This window comes from Lactuca sativa, chromosome 1, assembly GCF_002870075.4.
Source record: "Lactuca sativa cultivar Salinas chromosome 1, Lsat_Salinas_v11, whole genome shotgun sequence".
NCBI classification, from domain to species: Eukaryota; Viridiplantae; Streptophyta; class Magnoliopsida; order Asterales; family Asteraceae; genus Lactuca; species Lactuca sativa.
Window position 1 is genome coordinate 2007333 of NC_056623.2, and position 15120 is coordinate 2022452.

Here is a 15120-nt window from a genome sequence, read left to right on the forward strand (position 1 = left end):
TGGCGTTCTCAAAATGCTCACTTCTCTTATCCTAATAAAGATTCAAAATCAGGGAAAAAGACTTCCGGGCCACGTTAGGAACAGAACCGAAAGGATAGGTTCGGTCCTGAAAGCAACAGCAACCGAAAGGACAGGTTCAGTCCCGAAAGCAACAGCAACCGAAAGGACAGGTTCGGTCCCGAAAGCAACAGCTACCGAAGATCCAGGTTCGGTCCCTCTAATGACCATAAACAAAAGGGTCATTTAGAACCTCATGTCAGGAAAAACTCCCAGTCTAAATTCTCTCTTTCAGATTCTTCTCATTCTCAATCCTTTTCTAAACCCAATTCTGTTCCTGCACAAAATTCAAAATCATCAACAAACTTAAAAGGAAAACCGAAGATTTCCTCTGTCAAGGAAGACCAAAAGCAAACTAATGCCCAAACACCAGAATCTGAAACCAAAACGACTACAACTAACCCTAATAAAATCAAAGTGTTCACAATTAAAAGGAAAGATGAAATTACATTAATAAAAAGAACATATCTTGTTGATGTTTCTCTTACTATTCATGTTCCTGTGAAAAGCTCACGTGGACCCAAGAAACTTTGGGTTCCTAAATCTGCTTAATTTTTGCAGGTGATTAGTGACGAGCAGTTTGACGAAGAATGGTACATTGACAGTGGCTGCTCACGTCACATGACAGGAAGGAAGGAAGAGCTGAGGGAGTTTCGATCTCTTCAAAATGGTGGTAATGTCAAGTTTGGTAACAACTCCTATGGAACGATAAAAGGTTATGGGATGATAACCAATGGAGACTTCACAATAAGAAAGGTGGCGTACGTTGAAGGGTTGCAACATAATTTCATTAGTGTATCTCAACTGGTGGGCGGTACCGGTCTCAAAGTTTCATTCGACAACGAAGGTTCAGAAATCATATAAAAGAAATCTAAAAAGGTCATCCTTAAATCAGATCGAAAAGGCGAAATGTTTCCTCTAAATCTCAAACCAATCAAAGGAAATCCAGTTATATGTCTTTTGTCCAAAGCTCATTCTGACGAAAGCTGGTAGTGGCACCGAAGGCTCTCACATCTCAACTTCAAAGACATCAACAAGCTTGTCACCGGAGGTCATGTTCGGGGTCTTCCCTTGCTCAAGTTTCATCAAGAACACTTGTGCGCTGCATGCGAAATGGGGAAACAAAGTCGTCAAAGTCACCCTTCAATTATAAACACAAAAGTTGTTGAACCACTTGAGTTGTTTCACATCGACTTGTGTGGTCCATCATCAATCGAAAGCATTGGCGGTAGCAAGTATATTCTTGTTATTGTTGATGATTTCTCACGTTTTACATGGGTGTTCTTTCTAAAGCACAAATCTGAGGCTACACCTAAGCTAGAGATGTTTATCAAGCATGTTGAAGTGCAACTGAGAAAAGTCGTTCGCAACATTAGGAGCGACAATGGACTGGAGTTCAAGAACAGAGAATTTGAAGACTTTTTGGCAGAAAAAGGAACCAGTCACAACTTCTCAGCCCCCTACACGCCTCAACATAACGGAATTGTCGAAAGGCGAAACCGATCCTTGTGCGAGGCGGCCCGAACTATGCTAAGTTTCGCTTCTCTTCCTTTATATTTCTGGGTTGATGCTATTCCTGCAGCATGTTTTACGCAGAACAGGTCTTATCTCAACAAGCGTTTATCTCTTACTCCTTATGAGATCATCAATAACAGGAAGCCGAGCGTAAAATTCTTCCATGTGTTCGGTTCGCGATGTTTCACCTTCAACTCTAAAGAACATCGTAACAAGTTTGACATTAAAGTTGATGAAGGAATTTTTCTGGGATATTCTCTTACTTCAAAAGCATGCCGAGTTTTAAATAAGCGTTCTAAAAAGATTGAAGAAACATATTATGTAACTTTCGATGATAGCTACATCAAGAAGCTAAAGACTACTGAAGGAGCAATTGGAGAGATTTTCTCTCAAACAGGTCAAGTCACGGCCACGATTGCTAATTTGTTCGATTAGTTTGTGGACTTATTCGATGAACCTGAGAAAGCTACTCTCTCGGAAGCCAAGGCAGCAGACAACAAAATCGATCAACTGAAGCAAATTGTTGAAGATGCAGCCAAACAAATGGGTGAAGGAGAACAAGTTCCAAACGAACCTCCTCAGCACGGTACTTCAGTTAAGGGGGAGAATCCATTTTCTTCAAATCAACCGAACTCACACTTTCAGGGGGAGAATTCTATTCCTGTAGCACCCAAAAGCTCTGTTGGATTAGTGTCTAAGTCCATAACTATTTTGGTATGTACTTGACCCGATGGTGCATGGTCCTTTTGGGTTGCCTTCACCAAAGCAACTTGATTGGAGAAATGAATAAAGAGAGAGGTTATTATGATTTATTAATATGTTATAAGAATAATATATTAAAGGAGAAATCATATTTGTTTAATTAATATTGGTCAATAGTTAATTAAGAATTAATTTTGTGAGCAAGTGTAATTAATTAAACTAGAGGGGCTGAATTGTAATTATGTGATAGTTGCAAAATAGGGCAATGGTTATCCTTGTTAAAGGATGGACGAATTCAAGGATAAGGATATCCTTAAAATCATCCAAGGCCAAGAGATAAGGGTTTTTCTAAGACTTATCTTATGGTTGCTTGATGGGCAAGTAACTAGATAAGGATAAGGACTGAAACCCTAATCCCAACCCTATATAAAGACCCCCAAGGCCTTAGAATTCGTGCACTTGATCCCTAGAGCATCTAAGGACGAATTCCTACCTCTCTCCTCTCTCTTTATACCTTCTCCACTTGCTTATGGTGTTTGTAAGCCATTAGAGGAGTGACACTTGTGACTCTAAGCCTTCCAAAGTCAATTCAAGGAGAAATTGGGATTGTTATTACTACATAACAATCAAAGTAATATCTTAAACCTAATTATATGTTAATATTGATTTCCATATGCTAGAATTAGAGTTTATAGTCTTGGATTCAAAGCATGTACAATAGAGAAACCTAGATCCAAGCATTAGGGTTTGCATGAGCACATATGATGTCTTATGACCAAAACCCATCAGTGGTATCAGAGCCATGATTGGTTTCAATTGTATTGATGCATTGTATATCTAAAAAAATTCGTTTTTTGGTGTTTTGGAGGCTGGACTCGCCGAGTCCATAGCTGAACTCGCCGAGTCCAAGGTGACTCGACGATTCCAGGCTTGACTCGACGAGTCAACTCGTCAGATAGAGCTTATCTCGGGTTTTCTTGCTGTTTTTGCATTGGGATAGTTACCTTATCATGTTATATCAATATTAATCCGATTATATGATATATTTGACTATATTTTTGATCTAATTGAAGATATTTATCAATTAATAAGATAATTGTTTCCTTATAAGATAATTGATTAATTATTTTGAGTAAATTGATAAATTGTTTTGCAAGAAATCATTAAACAAATCAAATATGGATAATTATGTAATTAAATGTTAGTTTAGATTATTTGTTATTTGATCCTTGTTGTCATGAAAAGTTTCATATTTTGCCCTTTAGGTTTTATAGTTTAAATTTGAACCCAATAGTTTTGTAGTTTTGAAATTTAAATAGTTGAAACCCTAATGTGTTGAAATGTTTCAAAACTTGCCCTCAAGTTTTGGAATTTAAAAGTTGATTAAAAGTTTAATTAGGAATGTTAAAGTCTAAAACTCTAGTATTGTTTTGAAAAAGTTCAAATCACACCCTTATGGTTTTGTTAATTAATTAAGGTGTATAATTAAAGAAGTTTAATAAATCCATAAAAGTTTAGGTTTACAATTTAATTGAATTAAGGGTATAATTGTTAAATTAGACCACCTAGTATTTTGAAAGTATAAAATACACCCTATACTATATATAACATCAAAAGTCTAACATTATATATATGTATGAGTAAAAGTCAGTTTTACCGTTAGTAGGCCTCATTCACGAAGCTGGTCTATAAGGGGTGTTTAAGGAAATTGCCTATAAAATGGCGATTGAATGGGTATCCACTCTTACCCACCGCACTCTTGACTAATGGAGGGTCGTTAGCCGAACGGGTAGGATAGGACAAAACCTTCCATTATAAGTATAATGAAATATAAAAGTAACTAAATGTTTTCATAAAATTCCCAATCTTAGTTACTTAGGCAAAAGTGAATTGATGCAATTCCATGAAATTACACTTTGTGCCCTTGCGAAGACGTTAGTGGAGCGTGTGTGGTTTACCGGCACACAAAATGGTTCTAAGCAAAGGTAGCAAAGGGTGACTCAATGTTTGTCATAGTTCGGTGGAGCGTGTGTGGTTTACCGGCACATCGAATAGGTGACTGTAACATGTGAGGGCACCATGTAAGTTTGCATGGTTATTCACACCCGCTTTGTGATCCTCGGCATCCCAGTCACAAACAAGAGGGGCATATCGAGATTTAAACATGCCTTTGAAATGTTCAATGAATCTCATAGGATCTAGGAGTTTTCATAGATTTAAAACTTAAATTTCTTTTTCGTTTTTCATGGTGGAAATTAGTGAATCGTCATTCACTTACCTTCAAATATTCTGCAATTAGGGTTACGGCATCCCTCTCCCGAGTTGTAGAATATTGTGTTGGGTCCTAGCCTTAGTATTTCATTTGGGTGATTTACTAAGGAATCAATCAATCAACTAACTTGAATTTGTTTTTCTCCCGTTTTGTAGATGTCAAAGTTCGACAACTATGGTCTTCCCAAATCCCGTGGAACAAGCATTCCACATGAAGATGGTATTCCACGATTCAATCGAGGAACAAGAAATCATGCTTCACTTCCTCCTCCTCCTCCTATTGTTCTCCCCAACACACAAGATAGAAGAATTGAAAGGTTCAATATCACTAAAGCCCTATTGGAAATGAAACATGAAGATGGTAAACCCGTGTGTGCCCACGTTCTAGGAATGAAATCACACATTGATAGGTTGATAATGTTGGGTGTGTCATTCCCAGATGAGTTGGCTGTGAATTGGGTTTTGCAGTCACTTTCTGAATCATATAATGAGTTCAAAAGAAAGTATTATATGATGAATCATGACGGCAACCTCATTGACCTAACTTACATGCTCATTGCTGCTGAATCAGAAATGATTTGGCGAAGCAATGGAACGTATTTGTTGGAAAAGTCAACCGACCATGCTTCCGAGGACGTTCTAGGAGAACCGACCTGCGTTTACTGTCAAAAGAAAGGGCGTTGGATACAAGTCTGCCCAAAGAGCCTGAAGAGTCCAGAAGATGGGAGAGTCAAAGAGTATGGCTGCGCTTCAGGTAAAATCCACTATCTAACTCCATTAATTTCCTATTCATTAATTCTTAATACATAATGTAATAAGATTGCATTTGAATGTTTTACAGGATCGGTGAAAAGAAAGGAAGCTTGGTGAAAGAACAAGATGAATCTAATCACAAGGAATGGATCTTGATCGCATGGACTTGAAGATTAGATTTTGATCTTAGATAGTTATGATAGAGTTGTTAGGAAATTTTCTTTTGAAATACATAGTTTTCAATGGATTTTGCATTGTAAGGACAAATGTTTTCCGCTGCTTTTATAAATAAAATAAATTTTCGTTTGACTTATTTATTTATTTGTTTATTTCCTTGCAATGAAATCGTTATGAAAATTGGTGTTTGCATATTTCTACAACAAATGGATATGATTCTTATTTATGGTGTTTATGGAAAAGTCGAGAATTTACCAAATAGGGAGAGTTTCTCATCGCCCAAGTTTCAATTGGACGGAAACTTGGAATCATGCAACTTGGTTGCACGATGAATGAGAAATTTCATATTTGGAAATTAGACTAATTCATTGACAAAGTGTAAAGTGAAGGACTAGGAGATCGAGTACACAAAGTTGTGTGTTGATCAAAGTCCACCATAAGAGTAACGAGATATTCGTCATGATTTACTAAAGGTTTAGTAAATATGATTATACTTATAAGATTAAGTGTAATTCGGAATTGATTAAAAAGGTTTAAGTCAATAGCAAACGAATAAGAAGAATCAAGTAGGCAGAAAGATAAAAGTTTCTCCATTCTAAGAAGATGGGAGAGTACCTTTTATGCTTTATGATAGGTCTTAATGATTAAGAACCATATCTCAAATGATCCTCTAAATGAGTCTTAGTACAATTATATGTCTAAGAAGAGGAATTAAGAATTGAAGAAATGGTTAAATCAAGAAGTCAATCATACTTCGTTCCAATAACAAGTCTTAAAGTTAAGACTGTGACATTGAGTGAATCAAGAAGGTTTATAACATTCATTAAATGTGGTAAGTTGTGATGTCTTAGATAAGACAAAGACCAACTAGGACCAATTTATGAAGAGTTTTGATAAAAGCTACACTAACTCTTGAATATTTGTTTGTCAAGAAATGTTTTGACAAGAGAATCTTATATGTCAAAGAGTCAGTGGGAGTCTTAATGATCTTGAAAGGTTTCAAGAACAAATCAAATACACCTTATCAATCATCACTAGCACACGAGTTGAGGTTTACAACCTATCGTGTTGACATATTTGGTTTCTATGCCAATCCAATCGAGTTAATTATGCATGTGAGTTCTATGAGTTCTCATTTTGAACGCATAAAAGGCAAAGCACCTTAATCAATGAAAGGTACATTGATAGGAAAAGGTGAGCTGCTTAACTACTTGGAAGACGTGGTGGGCAGCTGTGCTACCATAAGGCAAGAAATCAAGATTAAGAAAGTTCGGTCCATATGAGTTTGAATTTGTCGTAAACTTTAGTTTTAACAAATTCACATGGATAGGAACACATACACCGCTCAAATCTAAGTGTCATAAGATTTCCTCCTTCATGAAAAATGATTGTGAGGAAATGCTTTCACTGAGAGAGATTTTAAGAAGATAGTGATTGTAAAATTGCATTCTCGAATTCAATTATGGTTACTGTATCCCTTTCCATAATTTGAATTATGAGGTTTGGCAATTAGTCTTAATTGTTTAGACACACATATGAACTATCGAAGGCAAAGGTGTATAAGTTCAAAAAGCCTTGATAAAAGATTATCAAAGCACTAAGTATTAGGAACATGAACTTAAGAAATTCAATAAGCATTGTTTTTCTGAAAGTTAAGATGTTTATGAATACATGTCGAAGCTAGTGGGAGCATAAGTGTTATATTTTATAATAATCATCATGATAGTGGGAGCATAAATGTTATGATTGTATGATTATTAAGGAAAGTATTGCAAGGTTAGCAATATTAATTATAGAAAACAAGAGTCATACTTTGCAAAGTCGCAATAGTTGAAGAGTTGTTTTGCTATAATTAAGGGAGAGACTATTATGCTTCATTTCAAAACTTAAAGGTTTAGGTTGAGAAATGTTAATAAAATTTAGTCAGAGGTACAAAGTGTGTTCTTAAAATTTCGATTATGATTACGGCATCCCTCTTCACAATTCGAATTTTAAGAGCATAGCAAATAAAACATTATGCGTCGTGTCCCATACGCTTCGGATATAGGATCGATTGCAAATGCTTTAATGTTTGACCATTCTAAAATTTTCCAAATGTCGAGCGCATTTAGAGGGAAAAGGGACTAGAATCGGTTTTGACTAAAATAATTAAACAACTATCAAAGGAATCCAAAGTTCGACGAGGATTGTTCGCTTGTGAGTAGTTGGAAGTATAGTATTGGAAAATATGGAAATGTTTCCATATTGGATGGACCATATCGACATGATTACGAATAGATAAGATTCTATTAAGAATGAGTTGTCATATGGAACATATGGAAGTGTGTCCATATTGGGAATTGAATATTGAGAAATCTATGACTAGATTAGAAACTTCTATGCAAAAGGATGTTCAAAGAATGTACTTTGAGTGAGAGACATCACGTCTATGGAATTGTCTTGTAACAATCCCCGATAGAGGACTTTGTAATATCATTGGCAATAGTCTTTGTGACTTTGGTGCAGTGACATTACGAAAGGATAAGTTGCATAGAATGTTAGAATCTAGCATATTCTATAAGTAGCAAGAATTTGATATTCTTTAACTTATGGAAAAAGGATTTGGAGTTGTGAAATGAGAAAGATTGGAAATGTGTTCAATTTGATCTATTTCATAAAGTAAGAACCATAAGTAAACATTGTGTGCATGCTAGGAGCATGGGACAAGTGTTGTAATTCAAGTAAGAAGTTGATTAACCGAAACGACAAATAATGAGTAATCAATATGGTGATAAATAAAAGGTGTTTTATTTATGCTCAAAGGGTTGAGGCCATATGGGATTAGTATTATTCTTGTGTTTCACATTTGCATGTTTTGACTTCCAGAATAATTGAATTTATTAGGAATAATCGAATTATTCGAACATGCCACAGTCGTTCATATGATTGGAAGTAGATATGAATGAAGACTGTCGTGAATTGGTGTGTGGATTGTCTAAAAGAGTATTAGACATAAGCAAATGTTTGCTGCAACGTTCATGAGTGCTTATGAATGTGATTTGAGCATTGGATTAGACCCACGCTCACTTGGATCACTCCATGGATTGTATCACGAGTGATTTGTGAGACGATAACATCTTATATTCTTGAAACCGATATGTGTGAGTTGTATCTTGCGAATCGGTTGCACATTGATAATATCTAAATGCACTAGTAACTTGGTGTTATAAAACATATTGTTGTGTGTGATTCAGTGAGTGAGTGCAAGCAAGCATTGTATCAAAGTTTATCCGTTCCTTTTATTCAAAGTAGGATAAAAGCGATATCTTTGGGCCCCTCAATGGTTTAGTGATGACAAACGTAAATGCTCGGCCGGGCTAGGGCTAATTTGATTTGTTCAATTAGTCAGTCGTCATAAATCGAGAATCGAGATATAGTACAAAGAGAATGATTTGAAATCATATCTCATATGATATCTAAAATGGAGGAATATATGATCCCTTATCTAAGGACACACGTATTTGATATGATCAGAGTTGACAGCGGCTTTGGAAAGCTACGATTGCAGATCGGGATCCGAAGTCATGCGCAGAATAGTTGTTAGACTTATCCAAGTGGGAGACTGTTGGATTAGTGTCTAAGTCCATAACTATTTTGGTATGTACTTGACCCGATGGTACATGGTCCTTTTGGGTTGCCTTCACCAAAGCAACTTGATTGGAGAAATGAATAAAGAGAGAGGTTATTATGATTTATTAATATGTTATAAGAATAATATATTAAAGGAGAAATCATATTTGTTTAATTAATATTGGTCAATAATTAATTAAGAATTAATTTTGTGATCAAGTGTAATTAATTAAACTAGAGGGGCTGAATTGTAATTATGTGATAGTTGCAAAATAGGGCAATGGTTATCCTTGTTAAAGGATGGACGAATTCAAGGATAAGGATATCCTTAAAATCATCCAAAGCCAAGAGATAAGGGTTTTTCTAAGACTTATCTTATGGTTGCTTGATGGGCAAGTAACTAGATAAGGATAAGGACTGAAACCCTACTCCCAACCCTATATAAAGACCCCCAAGGCCTTAGAATTCGTGCACTTGATCCCTAGAGCATCTAAGGATGAATTCCTACCTCTCTCCTCTCTCTTTATACCTTCTCCACTTGCTTATGGTGTTTGTAAGCCATTAGAGGAGTGACACTTGTGACTCTAAGCCTTCCAAAGTCAATTCAAGGAGAAATTGGGATTGTTATTACTACATAACAATCAAAGTAATATCTTAAACCTAATTATATGTTAATATTGATTTCCATATGCTAGAATTAGGGTTTATAGTCTTGGATTCAAAGCATGTACAATAGAGAAACCTAGATCCAAGCATTAGGGTTTGCATGAGCACATAGGATGTATTATGACCAAAACCCATCAAGCTCTGCTACACCCGAAGGTCCTGTAGCACCCGAAAGCTCTGCTACACCCGAAAGTCCTGTAGCACCCGAAAGCTCAACTACACCCGAAAGTCTTGTAGCACCAGAAAGTCCAGCTACACCTGAGAGTTCTGTTGCACCTGAAGGTACGAACCAACCTGAGAATCAAAGAGATTCATCAGTCGAGGGGGAGAATTCCGATATGTTCTACGATGACGATAATCAATCTGAATTGGAAGAAATGGTCAATGCCGAACTGGATCTATCTTATGATCCAAATTATCCTCCTTTTATTAAATGGACCAGAGATCATCCTGTATCTCAGATAGTGGGTAATGTTTCTGAAAAGGTCCTGACCCGATCCCAACTGAAGGCAAAGCAATCATCTCTATTCTCCAAAGTAGAATTTTGCATGTATAATTCTTTCGTATCCAAAGTTGAGCCGAAGACAGTTAACACGGCTCTTGATCATTCCGATTGGGTTCAAGCTATGCAAGATGAACTCAATGAATTTGAAAGAAACAAGGTATGGCGCCTTATTCCAACACCTAAAGATGCCTCAGTCGTTGGTCTCAAATGGGTATTCAAAAACAAAATGGACAATGAGGGTAATGTAATTCGAAATAAAGCTCGTCTCGTGGTGAAAGGATACTGCCAGGAAGAAGGAATTGGTTACGAAGAAACTTTTGCTCCGATAGCAAGGCTGGAATCCGTTCGAATATTTTTGGCCTACGCTGCACACAAGAACTTCGAGGTCTACCAAATGGATGTAAAATGCGCCTTTCTGAACGGAGAACTTGAAGAAACAGTTTACGTGGAGCAACCTCCTGGTTTTGTGAATGAAAAGTATCCAAATCAATGTTATATTCTGGACAAGGCAGTTTACGGTCTGAAACAAGTGCCTAGGGCATGGTATGAAACACTAACTAAGTTCTTAAAGATGTCAAAATTCAAACAAGGTTCGGTTGACCCAACCTTCTTTCGTAAGAAGGAAGGTAACCACCTTATGATTGTTCAAATCTATGTCGATGATATCATCTTTGGCTCAACGAATCCTAGCTTAACAGCTGAATTCAGAAAGTTGATGGAGACTAAATTTGAAATGAGCTCAATGGGCCCGATTAACTTTTTCCTTGGTTTAAATATTAGTCAGGGACCCGAAGGCATCTTTATCAACCAGGAAGCATACACCAAGACTCTTCTTGCTAAATTCGGCATGATGGGAGACTCAAAGGTCAAAGTTCCAATGGCGTTCGGGACCAAGCTCATACCATCCTTGGAAAAACCAGCAGTCGATATAACGTTATACCGCCAGATGATTGATTCCTTGATGTATCTCACAACTAGCAGGCCCGATATAATGTTTTCTGTGTGTTATTATGCTAGGTTTTCAGGCGAATCCTCATGAACCACATATGCTAGCAGTGAAAAACATACTCCGGTATCTGAAACGAACCACCTCCCTCGGTCTATGGTATCCATCAAACTCATGTTTCTTCGTTCAAGCCTACTCAGATGCAGACCTTGGAGGATGTGGTTTAGACAGGAAAAGCACCACAGGAGGCTGTCAATTCCTAGATGGGAAGTTGGTTAGCTGGCAATCAAAGAAACAGACATGTGTTTCTCTGTCTACAGCCGAAGCAGAGTACATTGCAGCTGCCTCCTGTACATCTCAAGTGATTTGGATCCAAAGCCAGCTCCATGATTATGGACTCAATATGAAAAAGATCCCACTATATTGCGATTCAGAAAGTGCAATTAGGATCTGTCATAACCCAGTGCAACACTCCAAGACCAAGCATATAGCACTGAGGTATCACTTTATAAAGGATCATGTGGAAGATGGAAATGTTGAAATTCACTTTGTTCGAACCACTGATCAACTGGCTGACATCTTCACCAAAGCTCTTCCTGAAGCAAGTTTCAATAAAATTCTACAAGGGCTAAGAATGATGGAATCGGAGTCGGTACCAAAAACTATTTCTCAAAACTAAAAGTCAGAAGCGAAATGAACCGAACGTTCGGGTTCAGTTCACGTGTGTGCCGAAATGAACCGAACGCTCGGGTTCGGTCCTATTCTCTTATCTTCGCTTATCACTCAAAGGTAGTTTCTTTGTCTGTAAACCTTTTGTATCCTTTTCTCAATTTCATCTCTCTTATTTTCAAAGTCCTTTTCTTTTTTCAAATTCATTTTTTTTGCAACCGAAATAGACCGAACGCTCGGGTTCGGTTCCAAATTTTTTTGTGTCGGACCAACCCCCTAGTACATTACCTGAAACAACATTAGAACAACCCCATGTTACATTGAGTGAAACAATTGAGTCAACCCCTGCCTATATACCAAGAATTGAAAGCCCTTTGACTAAACCAATGATGGGAAGCACATGTCCTAATGTTGATGGTTGGGATGATACATTTGAATGGTGTGAACCTTCTGGTGGGACTCCTATGGAACAAGATGAACCAAATAGTGAAAAAGCAAGTGAAGACAGTCAGGCTAGTAAAGACATTCATGATAGTGAAGACAATGAAGATAGTGAAGACAGTCAAGATAGTGATTACATAGTTGAAGATAATTTGTTAGATGATCCAGAGGTTGGTATGAAGAACTTTCACCTCAACATTGACAAAGAGGTGGAGTGGGTTGGAAGTTTTCCTGATGATCGAGATGAAGCAGTAGAAGGTGATGAAGAATTAGAGGTTATAGACACTAAAGAATTAGTATCTGCATCTTCATCATATGAGGGTGAAGCTAGTAAAAAAGGAAGAAGGTAAGAGATTTACTAAAAGCACATAAGAATGAAGCAGCTGTTGTCAAAGATCCATTTTACATCCACCAGACTTTTAGCACAGCCAAGGAAGTTAAACAACAAATTTATCTTCATTCCATACAAAGTATAATGGAGTTAGACTTCGTCAAGAATGAAAAAAACAGGATTAAAGTGGTTTGTAAAGGGATAATACCAAACCTTGGGATATTAGAAATACGCGGGACCAGCAAAATCAATGACAAAGTGGGACCAAGTCAAAAGAAAAAGAAAGTGAAAGATGTTTCTATTCATAAATGCCTATGGGTCCTACTAGTGAGTAAGTGGAAGAAGACATTAACTGGACTGTTAAGACCTATGAAAAAGCAACATACATGTCTTCAAACAAGGAAAATTAGGGCATGCAATTACAAGTTTCTCTCTGAACAGATTATTGACACCATGGAGTCAAACCCATAAATACCACTTAGAGCATTACGTTAGATGCTTGAGAATGAATACCAAGTTGGATTGTCAGACATGAAAGTTCATAGGGCGAAAACGAAAGCCTTGGAATCAATTAGGGGAGATTTTGTTGCTCAGTACTCGTGTCTAAGAGACTACTTACAGGAGGTGCAAAGTAGAAATCCAAACACCACAATCAAACTTCAAGTGCAAAGTGAACCATGTTATGCATCTAAGACCAGGGTATTTGAACAAATATACATTTGTCTTGGTCCTCTGAAAAGTTGCAGCAGGGAAAAGAGATTTACTAGGGCTTGATGGTGCATTCATGAAGGGTCCATACCATGGTATGATCCTAATAGCAGTGGTATGTGCATAATCATATTTTAGTATTTGATTAATGTTTGACCATAGTTAATTGTTTGCTTATTACTATGTTTAACATGATAACTCAGGGTTTAGATGGGAACAATTGCACATACCCTTTGGCATATGCAGTTGTTGAAGCAGAGAACTTTAATTCATGGACCTGGTTTTTTACTAACTTAGGAGATGATCTTGGTTTGTATGTAAACTCCAACTTCACTTTCATATCAGACAGACAGAAGGTAAATAAATTTCTCTATTCATTTTCACCTGCATGTTTTACAATTCAATAAGCAACTTCATTCTTTTGATGATTTAGGGGTATTGCCTGCACTTGAGAAACTTTTCCCAACAGCAGAGCATAGATATTGCCTAAGGCATCTTCATGAGAACATGAAACGTAAATGGAGGGGCAAGAAATTCAAGGATTTTCTTTGGAATTGTGCAACATGTACCACCATACCACAATTCAATAGTGCCATGGAAGAACTAAATAAATTTAACAGCGAAGCATATGACTGGCTTAATTCTATTCCACCCAAGTACTGGTCCAGATCCCACTTCTCAGGTATATAATATTATGTTGATAAGTGTATAATTTTTAAATATAATCTAATACAATTATGTTTTATCAGGGAGGGCACATTGTGATGCTTTGTTGAATAATATGTGTGAGAGTTTGAATACCAAGATAGTGAAGGGTCGTGATAAGCCAATTATTAGTTGCTTGGAGTTTATTAGGGACTATATCATGAGGAAAATTGTCATGGTTCAAAAAGAATTTGACAAAGCTAATGGGCCATTAACTCCTACAACCACTAAGACCCTTCAAAAAATTAAAGAAAGGGCAGTACAGTGTAGGGCAGTGTTCTGTGGCAATGGGAAGTACCAGGTTACAAGTGAAGGTACTAATTAGTGTGTGGTTAATATGGACCAAAAAACTTGTTCATGTAACAGGTGGGAACTGACAGGCATAGCCTACAGACATAGTATAACAGCTATATGGGATATGAGGCTCAACAATGAAAATTTTGGAATACCTGAGACAGGGGTTCACCTAACATATTGGCTCAAGACTCGGAAAGACATGTATGTCTTTAAAGTTGAACCTATTAATGGGAGGTTTTTGTGGGAAAAAAGCACATGTCCTACCAAGTTGATACCACCAAAGTATCGTGTCCCTATTGGCAGTCCAAAAAAAAAAGAGAAGAAGATCTGCAACAGAAGATGATGGAGTGTCCACAAAATGGAAATCTGTAACATGCACAAAATGTGGAAATGTGGGCCATAATGGAAGGACCTGCAAGGGACAATCATAGGCTGGGAATGGAACAAGAGAAGGTGCAGCAGGGAATGCACAAGAGAAGGTGCAACATGTAGCAGTGGTGGTGTAACAAAAGGAGCTGGGAAGAAGGGAAAAAGCCCCATGCTTTAAGAATTTGTAGTTTGGTATCATGATCATGAAGGATAACTATGTTTTTGTTAGGCATTTATTGCCGTATTACTTTGTTGTTATGTTTTGTGTTTTGATACTTTGTTGCTATCTAGGATAACTATCTGTATGCCATAACACTATGTTGCTATTTTGGATGTCCCTTTATGTTAATGGTAAATAGTTATCTTGGATATTTTAAGTTTTGTCCTTTTTTATTGTTA